Source organism: Mirounga leonina, unplaced genomic scaffold, assembly GCF_011800145.1.
Source record: "Mirounga leonina isolate KUSES-001 unplaced genomic scaffold, KU_Mleo_1.0 Mir_127, whole genome shotgun sequence".
Lineage (NCBI taxonomy): Eukaryota > Metazoa > Chordata > Mammalia > Carnivora > Phocidae > Mirounga > Mirounga leonina.
In genome coordinates, this window is record NW_023270316.1 from 28,144,827 (window position 1) to 28,156,309 (window position 11,483).

Sequence of the window (11,483 nt, forward strand, 5' to 3'; positions counted from 1 at the left end):
ACAAATTTCTAAAATGGTAAATCCCAAGGAGGATTCTTTTTTTTTTTTTTTAAGATTTTTTTATTTGTATATTTGACAGAGAGAGAGACGGCGAGAGAGGGAACACAAGCAGGGGGAGTGGGAGAGGGAGAAGCAGGCTTCCTGCTGAGTGGGGAGCCCAACGTGGGGCTCGATCCCAGCACCCTGGGATCATGACCCGAGCCGAAGGCAGACGCCTAACGATTGAGCCACCCAGGCGCCCCCCAAATTGGATTATTAAGGAATGCTTCATGTTCTCCTAGTTCCCAGCATGGATTAACTTGAGAAGATCAATACACCCTAACCTCATCTCTCCAAATTCCACACCTACTGTTCATTACTAACAGTAGAAGAGTGTGTTTGTGAGCCTCAAGGAGGGTGAGAGGAGAAAAGAAGAGGGACATTGGCTGCGGGGCTGCAATGGAAGTTAGTATAACACTGAGCAGTAAAGCAGCAATGAAAAGGCTATGGCAATAGGAGGTGTCAAGGCCTGGTGATTGAGAAAAGACAGAGAAAAAGAACATGCCAACTTTCAAAAATGTTAGAAAAAGAGTTCAGGAATTGAAGACAGAATATTGTGCCAAGAATATGGACCCCCAGGTAATAATAGCAAGTGCAAACAGTTTGGGATTAAATAGAAGGAAAGGAGAGATGGAAGATAATAGAGGAAGTAGGTCCTGAGTGGTTGCCCCAAAACATTGGTTCTTAAAGTGTGGACCCCAGATGAGTTTCTCATGAGAATTCGTTAAGAATGCAGATTCTCAGGCCCTGTCCCACGCCTACTGATCAGAAACTCTTAGGTGGGATCCAACAACCCGGGTTTTAACAAGCCCAGCAGGGGATTCCAGCACATGCTCAAGTTTGAGAACCACTTCCTTAGAACATCAGTTAGCATTTGCAGCTTGTTTTACTGGGAGTGGGCCAGTTTCTGTCTTGACTGTCATATGTTAAAGGTTTTTATCTAAAAAAAAAAAAAAAAAAAAAAGCCACCCAAAATTTTTGCATTGTGTTTAGATTTCAGGAATCAGTTACATATCCTTTTGTTAAAAAGATCTGCTACAGGGGCGCCTTGGTGGCTCAGTCGTTAAGCGTCTGCCTTCGGCTCAGGTCATGATCCCAGGGTCCTCGGACAGGCCCTGCGTCGGGCTCCCTGCTCTGCAGAGAGCCTGCTTCTCCCTCTCCCACTCTCCGTGCTTTTGTTCCCTCTCTCGCTGTGTCTCTCTCTGTCAAATAAATAAATAAACTCTTTTAAAAAAATGAAAAGATCTGCTACAGGAAAGAATGTGATTTTTTTCTAACCACTCAGAGTTACAATGAACATTTTATAATTCTGAAAATAAAAGACTTCAAAAGAGAAAACTGAACTTGCTGCTGATTCATTTGCACCAACCGATTAAATTTATGAACCATCATCAATTTTCACTCTAGCTGTTATATCATGACTTCAGGCAATTATTTACGACAATGCTTCACAAAACGTTTACACTTATTTAAGTACAAAGGTTCTTATTGTGTATTTCACAATAGATAAAATCAGGTTCTGCAGCACATCCTCTTCTTTTTGGGGACAGGAGCTTAGAGAACAGAAAGTACACTATAAAACCAAATGCAATCCGATGTGAGACATTGATTCCTAACCTAGTAAACCAATGAGCAAAAGGCAATTTACTTGACTTAGAAAAACAAAACAAAACAAAACCAAAACCACCAGTTATTTGAAGAGGAAAAGTTCAGTATAAAGACCGTTAGAATTCTTTTGTTAGACAATTCTTTTGTTAGACAATACTATTGCTAGACGACAAGCGGACTTGGTCGTCTACCAAAATGAATAAAAGGAGTCCAGAAATGTCAGGTGTAAAAAAGCAGCTATCTGGAGGCTGTGGGAAACAGAGATAGTACAGGAGCAGGCTGTCCCCTATCCCAGGCTGAGAGTCTGACATCTTCAGAGAGGAGGTGGCTACCATAGTGATACACAGCCTGCTGGTTGCTGAAGAAGTTCCCACTCGAGTATAGGCACTGGTCTGTAGAAAAGGGTGCACCAGAGCTGCAAGTTGTGAGTGGGCTGGAGCTGGTTTCTGGAAGTGATACACCCCTGCCAGAAAGTGTAAGCAGGCCAGAGCTGCTCAGGCTTCCGGTAGGGAGATCATGGCCTTAGGGTACGGCTGGAGCTCCTTGGAACAGGCAGCAGCTAATCTGCTCTCGATAATATCTGAAGATAGGAATCTGGAAGGGAAGTGTGTTCCTGTTGCTCGCCTGGAGGGTCACACCAGTGCTGAGAGTCCAGATGTAATATCACAAAGCAGGGCAAATAAAGGTGGACTTGTAGCTGAGAGACAATAAATTGATAACTGCACAGCCCATCCTCTGGCTATTCAACTTCCATATGCGCTTTTCTCCACACATTTAGATCTCTACTCAACAACAAAACAACTCAAGTTTTCTACCCAATAAGATGCAGCTGTCCTTCGTACACATGAGAAAGCTCTCACCCTTTTCCCAAAATGGAAAGACACACCGTTCCAAGGGTTATTGTAATTGCTGCATTGTAATTCAATCACAGTCCAACTGAATATTCTGTTACCTAAAGGCTAAATTGTAAATGTAACCTTCAAAAACATGTATATAAAATCATAAATGAAAGAGAGAGAAGGAAATAATATATGCATTTATGCAAAGAGAAAATACGCAAAGCTGCTACAATCCTTGCTTTTGTAACTGGCCACGAGGTTGTAGGTGATACTGGACTTCTTTCTTGTACTATTCTTTCCATATTTTGCTTGCTCTCAGGAAAGATATCACCTACTTGGGCTTTTTATCTGGTGGAATGATCCCAAACTTAATTCCTGAGGAGTCTGTATTCTCAATAATTTTGTCATTCATTCATTCATTCATTCATTTTTGGTTGCTGAATTTTCCATTAATTTCAAAACATGAAAGTACTTGGATGACTAGGTAACCATTTGGAAAAAGATAAAATTAGATCCATATCTAAACTCCAAATAGATTAGAAATCTAAATGTAAATTAAAAAATCATATAAATACTACAAGAAAACATGGGTGAGTTCCTCTTTAACCTTGGTATAATGAAAAACTTTTTAATCATGATTCAAGATCCACAGACAATAAGAAAATAATATATCTGATTACATAAAAATTTAAAAATTTTGCATGACAAAACCATAAACAAAGCTTGTCATGAACTGACAAACTGAGAAATATCAGTGACATACAAAATGAGCAAAGGGCTAATAATCTTAATATACAATGAATCTTAAAAGTGAATGACCATAGCTAAAGCAGTGCTTACTAGGATATTTATGGCACTAAATATTTATATTAGAAAGGAAGAAAAGTCTCAAATCAATAATGTAAGTTTCTAATTCAGGAATTAGCAAAAGAAAAGAAAAATAAACCCAAAGCAGGAAGAATTAAGGAAATAATACAGACTAGAGTGGAAATCAACCAAATTGAAAATAGAAAAATAGAGAAAGAAAATGAAACAAAAAGCAGGTTCTTTGAAAAGAATAAATAAATTGATAAACCTACAGCAAGACTGAGCAAGCAGCACAAAAATAGTAATAGCACCCCGATGTTTATAGCAGCAATGTCCACAATAGCCAAACTGTGGAAAGAGCCAAGATGTCCATCGACAGATGAATGGATAAAGAAGATGTGGTATATATATACAATGGAATATTATGCAGCCATCAAAAGGAATGAGATCGTGCCATTTGCAACGATGTGGATGGAGCTGGAGGGTGTTATGCTGAACGAAATAAGTCAATCAGAGAAAGACATGTATCATATGACCTCACTAATATGAGGAATTCTTAATCTCAGGAAACAAACTGAGGGTTGCTGGAGTGGGGGGTGGGGTGGGAGGGATGGGGTGACTGGGTGATAGACACTGGGGAGGGTCTGTGCTCTGGTAAGTGCTGTGAATTGTGCAAGACTGTTGAATCTCAGATCTGTACCTCTGAAACAAATAATGCAATATATGTTAAGAAAAAAAAAAAAAGAAGAAGATAACAGGAGGGGAAGAATGAAGGGGGGGAAATCGGAGGGGTAGATGAACCATGAGAAACGATGGACTCTGAAAAACAAACTGAGGGTTCTAGAGGGGAGAGGGGTGGGAGGATGGGTTAGCCTGGTGGTGGGTATTGAGGAGGACACGTTCTGCATGGAGCACTGGGTGTTATGCACAAACAATGAATCATGGAACACTACATCTAAAACTAATGATGTAATGTATGGGGATTAACATAACAATAAAAAAATTTTAAAAAAATAGTAATATCAGGAATGCAAGAGAGGATATCACTACAGATCCCACAGACAATAAAAGAATAATAATGTGAATAATAATAAGATGAAAAAGACCAATCCTTGAAAACCACAAACTACCAAAACTTACCCAACCTGAATAATCCTATTACTATTCAACAAATTGAATTCATAGTTTAAAATCTTCTGAAAAAGAAATATCCAGCCCAGATGGTTTCACTAGAGAATTCTAGTAAACATTTAAAGAAATAAAAATAATTCTATACATTCTCTTCCAGAAAATAGAAGCAAAAATAGAATAAAGGGAGGTAAATAGAAAAATAGAATAGAGGACACTTCCCAACTCATTTAATGAGGCCAGAATTACTCTTGTACCAAATCCAGACAGACATTAGAAGAAAAGAAAACTCAGACTCATACCCTCAAGAACAGAGACACTAAAATCCTCAGAAAATATTAGCAAATAAGATCCAACAATATATAAAAAAAACAATGCATCACAACCAAGTGGGTTTATCCCAGGAATACAGGGCTAGTTGGTTCACTGTGAGAACTGAATCATTGTAATTCCCATACTAACAGCCTAAAGAAAAACACCACATGATCACTACCAATTAATGCAGAAAAAGGCATCTGACAAAACTCTATACCTACTTATGATAAAAACTCCCCAGAAAACTAGAATAGACAGGAACTTTCTCAACCCGATAAGTGGCACCTACGAAAAACCTATAGCTAACCTCTAAGTTGAACAGCCTCAATCCAATATCAAATATATATATTTGAAATACATATAGATTTGCCATAGGCAAGATATCCACACTTCATGAAGTTGATAGAAAGGCCTTCTGTAATGGGTAACTTGGGTCACTTGTTTGCATACATAACACATAAAGAAAACCATCTTCCCCTTCTTTCCATTTTCCTGGGATATTATATCATTATCTTCAGAAAATCCAAATCTTTTTTGGTTTAAAAATACACAAAAAAAGCAGAGGCTGGTTCGAGTGCAGTGGCATTTACAATTCATTGATCACAGCCAGTTACAGAGTTCTCTGTTCCTTCTCCACTCCCACTGCTTCACTTGACTAGCCTTAAATAGAAAATTAATTAATTAATTACAAAAAAAAAAAACAACCCAGCATTCCAAAGTGTAGTTTGTCCTTTTTTTTACCTTTTTCAAGACAAAAGTTTCTCATATAAATGAAATGGCTTTCATTATAATTACAACAACAAAAAAGTAGTTCTGTTGAGAATACCCCCAGGCTTTTCCTTCCTTATGTTAAGCTTGAAGTAATTTTATAATTTAGGTTGGATGCTGGAGAGGTAATATAATTACTTGTTTATGAAACACAACACATGATTTACTGTAATTACAAATTCCTGCTTCTCGGCACCTGGGTGGCTCAGTCGGTTGAGCATCTGCCTTTGGCTCAGGTCATGATCTCAGGGTCCTGGGATCGAGCCTGCTTCTCCCTCTCCCTCTGCCCCTCTCCCTGCTTGTGCTCTCTCTCTCTTTCTCTTTCAAATAAATAAATAACATCTTAAAAAAACAAACAAAAAAAACAAAAACAAATTCCTGCTTCTAACATCATTAAGAGTGTCCTTCATAAAAGGGTTATCAATGAAAACGCCCAGATTTGTCTTAATCAGAGAACTCTGTATTTTATTTATATGCAGAGTTTGGGAAATGGAAGTTCAACTTTTTTCTCATTAGACTCATTAATATTTGCTTCTGCACAGATGGAATGTTTATATCAGCTTATAACAACTACTAAACTGTAATTAGTATACATAATTTTCCACACAAATGGCTAGAAAAAGGGTAGTTCTATAATCCATAACTCTTATTTAAAAAGAATTCAAGTACTTATTTTTGTTTTCTTTTAGTATACAAACTTGGTAAGAGTTAAAATGTTTAAGACTAATATAAAGGAGTGTTATGGGCTGAACTGTGTTCCCCAAAATTCATATGTTGAAGAGTTTTTTTTTAAAGCCAAGGAGAGGGCGGGGGAGGGGCAGTGGGAAAGGCAGAGAGGATCCCAAGCAGGCTCCACGCCCAGTGCAGAGCTGGTTGAGGGGTCCAATCTCATGACCCGGGGATCATGGCCTAAGCCAAAATGAAGAGTCAGATGTTTACCCAACTGAGCCATCCAAGTGCCCTTATATTAACCTTTAGTACTTTAGAATGTGACTATATTGGAAGATAGGGCATTTAAAGAGGTAATTAAGATACTATATAGGTGGGCCCTAATAAGGAGTCCTTACAAGGAGATCAGGACATAGACATGCACAAGGGGAAAGACCATGTGAGGACACAGCAAGAAGATGAACATCTGTAAGCCAAATAGGCCTCAGAAGAAACTAAACTTGCTGACTCCTTGGTCAGAGCTGTGAGAAATAAATTTCTCTTGTGTAGGCTATCCAGTTTGTGTTATTTGGTTATGACAGCTCTAACAAGCAAATACAAGGAGTTTTAAAATACGTTTTCCAGTTTGAGCTGTGTGCTAGGCACTGTGGGGAATACAAACATTTTAAGAAACAGTTGTTTCACTCAAGAAATTTAAAACATTCAGATTTAAATGGGCTGAGGACCACTGTGGTAGATTCTAGATTCTCTAATAAGCAGAATAACATATGTATATATTCTCTTACACTCTTTAATAAAAAGAAAAGAAAATTGAGTTTTCTGTTCATGATCACTAATCTTACAGTGTTTTTTGGACTGTAATACATAAATCCCCACAATAATATATAAATATAGTTTAATCATGAAAAAATTATTAATGAAAAACATTTCTTTCAGCTTAACCACACCATTACAAGAAGCAAAAATGGTAAAACTTATGCTACATTTAATGGAGAATGTCCTCATGATCTCAAACAGGTGCTCATTAAGGACTAAACACCCACTGAAAGATCCTAATTTGAGGCCAGGAGACTGATGCCTAGAGCTGAGTAGAGAACAGGGTTCACGCATCAGGAGACCTAGAATTCAAATCCTGGTATCCAGGACTTTACAATTCTTACAAAACAGGAGCAACTCTTGTATTTGTGATCGTTCTGAGGAGTAATTACAGAGAATTTCTCTCTAGTAAAAAGTTTAAAAAATTTATACAACTGTTTTTTCCACTTAAAAAAAAACCCCTCGGTTATTAGTTAGAAGAAGATGTGTTGAGAAATGAGTTTTGTCTGTTCTCTGTGGCTGGGAACAAGCTGTATAATCTGTTCCAACCTACTCATCTACATTACTCATCTCTACCACTGAATAATTGAAAGTTAGCTTCACATTCGGGCACTTACTGCATTGTCTTCTCATACATTCTTAATACTGTATTCCTGTTAAGTTGATAATGTACCCCCTTATATCAGAAATAATTAAAGGTGCTGAACTCTGGGAATATGAGCTATCAGCTTTCCTTTCCTCCCTAAATATTGAGTTTATTACTTGGATCACCTGGACCAGTGGTTAAGGTTAGCCCATCCTCTACTGAACATTGAATAAGTATCTTCAGGAAGCTTCTTCCGCAAATGAACTAATTAATTTTATCGGAAAAGACAGAAAGAAGCAAGTTTACAGACGTGTTCATAGTACTTACTAGGAAATATTTGCAACACATGGTAGTTGCTGAAAACTATATGAAACACATTCTTAGGCTTTGTCTATAACTTTTATGATGAACACTGAACAAATTAACTCCATTCATTCATTCATTCATTCATTCATTCACTTAGTCCACAAAGATTTGCCAAATGCTGACTGTAAGATGTTATCTTATATCAAGTCCTAGAAGCAGAGCCTGATATGAAGATTCCTGTTGAAATGATTAGTTGAGGAAATGTACTGTATTGCTGATAAGTTGATAATGTACCCCCTTATATCAGAAATAATTAAAGGTGCTTCTCAAGAGAAGGTGGGAGGCAAGATGGAACAGTGGAAAAGGTTAGCAAGGATATAATCTCATCAAGACATTAGCTTCAGTCTAGTTCCCCAAGAAATTCTCATCCCATCTCAAGTGAACGGGGCCAACTTTTGTGCCCCATGTTAGTCAGTTATCACATGGCGTGGCTGCTCCAGCCTCCCGTTCTGCTGAGAGGAAGAGAGCAATTCTCCTGAGATGGGGACAGCTGTGAATTGCTAACAACAGAAACTCAAAACAGCTAGGGGCCTGGGGATAGACAAATCAGCCAGATCAAGGGAAGGTGGCCACCAACCCAGTTCAGATGACTGCGTTAGAAATGGTCATGGCTTATTAAATTTTTAGAAGCAGAATGTACTTTAGAGATTAGGTAGAGGGGCACCTGGGTTGCTAAGTCCGTTAAACATCCGACTCTTGATTTTTGGCTCAGGTCATGATCTCAGGGTCATGAGATCGAGCCCTGCATTGGGCTTTGGGATGGGCGTGGAACCTGTTTAAGATTCTTTCTCTCCCTCTCCCTTTGCCCCTCCTTACTGCTGACACTCTCTCTCCCCAAAACAAAACAAAACAAAAACCACTCATTTTCTACATAAGCAGCACTGAGGCTCAGAGACATAGTCTTAAGAGCACCTAATTTGGCACAATGTGGATTACAGCATATACATAACTTCCAGCAGGATAATTTTAATATATCCTAATTCCTAATTCCAGAAATTTTTCTTTTGACTCGTGTATAGGTTGCAGAAACCTTATCTCTAATATTTTTCTTTCAGAGAACTAAAGGACCTGATAACATATTTTTGAGACTAAGTGAGTTTTGTAATAGGAAAGAATTAATTGCTCAAGAACAAGTAACTGGACTTCTCCTGCTTGCAATGAAGTTAAGAAGAATTCAACATCTAAATTTAGATGAGAATGAAAAAAAATAAAATAAAAAGGTAGCCCCAAACTAGAGATAAGAATAAGAAATAAGAGATCAATTTCTTCCTTTCACAAGTGATGAGGCAGAAAAATCCCAAGCTGCAATAACACCTAGTAATAAAAGAGCAGAAAGAGATGTCTCATCATTGGATTTTTTTATTAACAGCCCTAAGTATTTTGACCACGTTTTATGAGAAACAACTTGAGAGAAACTGAGAGTTAGGACTCTATTTTCAAGTCTTTAGACTTGACATAGACAAAACTAAGGAATTTGACTTTTCTCTTAAAACATCCTTGCTTAAAGTTGTATTTACATTGTCTTTAGGAATCCTAAAACTAAATCAAATAACCAAAATGGGAGGGTTATGAATTCTGTTTAACTTATCTATCTCTTTAGATTGGGAATTCTTAACCTAAGTCCTTGTGTGCCCAAAAGGTCCATGGATAGGATTCAGAAGGTGCTTGAACTTGATGGGTAAAATCTTTATTTTCAGTAACGTTTAACTGAAATTTAGAAAGTCCTTCAAATATGAATGTTGGCAAAAATCTTGGTCCCTGTGACCTTGTCACCGCTAGAATTCACAGGTACTTTTAAATCACAGTGAAGTTGTTATAGATATCTTAAAATATCATTTATGCTAATCACTCCTCAAAAGTACTGCAGTGTGTTCTCTCAGCCTCCCTGTCTGGAGCTGGCCAAATGCAGTGTAACTCTGGCCCTTCAACTGGTGAAGCTACATAACCTCATAATAGAAATTTAACTCAAACAGCTTCTAAGAATTTTGGTATTCCTTGAGGGAACCTATCCATTTCTTGTGAAGCAAGCTATGGAAACTTTAATTAAATTTATGATATATTTTTGGTAATCTGGATTGTTAATACTTATAACAACAACAACAACAACAACAACAACAACAAAACCCAAACTGGACATCAGTGGGATACCTTATATGACATACACATTGCCCTGTCAAAGTTGACCATTCTGATTCCTATTCAGTAACAATGGCCTTCACATGGATAAGTGTTCTAAAAATAAAATTTAACTTTGACTTGCCTATATTTGAAATCTGTTGTTATTTGTTGTATTTAAAAAGCTCATATGTTATTACATTACAAAAATAATATTTTATAATGTTTTCAGTCGAATTACTTATTTTTGGTAATCCTATATATTTTATGTATTCAAAACATTATTCTTAGTAGGAATCCTTAGGCTTTATCAGATTGCCAAAAGGGCCCATGATATGAAAGGAAGTTAAGAACCCTGGAGCTGGGGGATGTCTGGGTGGCTCAGTTGGTTAAGCGTCTGCCTTCGGCTTAGGTCATGATCCCGGGGTCCTGGGATCGAGTCCCACATCAGGCTCCCTGCTCAGTGGGGAGCCTGCTTCTCCCTCTGCCTCTGCCTGCCGCTCCCCCTGCTTGTGCTCTCTTTCCCTCTCTGATAAATTAAAAAAAAAAAATCTTAAAAAAAAAAGAACCCTGGAGTTGGGAGGTATTTATTATTTATGTAAATCATGATATTAAATAGTCACTTTCACTGGCCTTTGTCTCTGTGTTCTGACTCAAATTAGTTAATTATTTCCTTAACTCATATTATCTCCTATTTTTATACTGTTAATGAGATGTACTTTACATATTATAAATCCAACCATTTCAGGTGTACAATTCAGTGATTCAATTAGGAACCTTATTTTTTTTTAATATTTATTTATTCTAAAGAAAGAGAGAGAGAGAGCACAAATGGGAGGGGCAGAGGGAGAAGGAGAGAGAATCTCAAGCAGACGCCACTCTGAGGTCAGAGACCCACATGGGGTTTGATCTCATGACCCTGAGATCATGACCTGAGTTGAAACCAAAAGTTGGATACTTAACTGATTGCACCATCAAGGTGCCCCTGAATTAGTAACATTATTGAGTGGTGCAACCATCACCATAAGTCAGTTTTAGAACACTTGCATCCCCTCAATAAAATTACAGTCCTTAGTTCAACATTAGGTATATTAAAATTGTATCTTACCCCCCTATCATTGATTATCATGTTTTTTAGATTATAGGAATTTATCTATAATAAAAGTCCTATGATTATGCTAACACTTAGCACGGCATGAGTGGTATACATTTTAGAAACAAGTTTATTTTAAAAATACTCTTCTAATTGATTCAGGTAGTAGTCATCAATGGATGCTCAAACTAGTGTGTAAAAGTCTGAGGAGTAACAGGATAGTTACACAGTCTCAAAGTATCTTTCCAAAAGTCATCTATTAATTATAAGAGGTAACATAATAGTGTTACAGTGGAGAAACATGACAGGCATCACCTTAGCCAAATGATCAAAC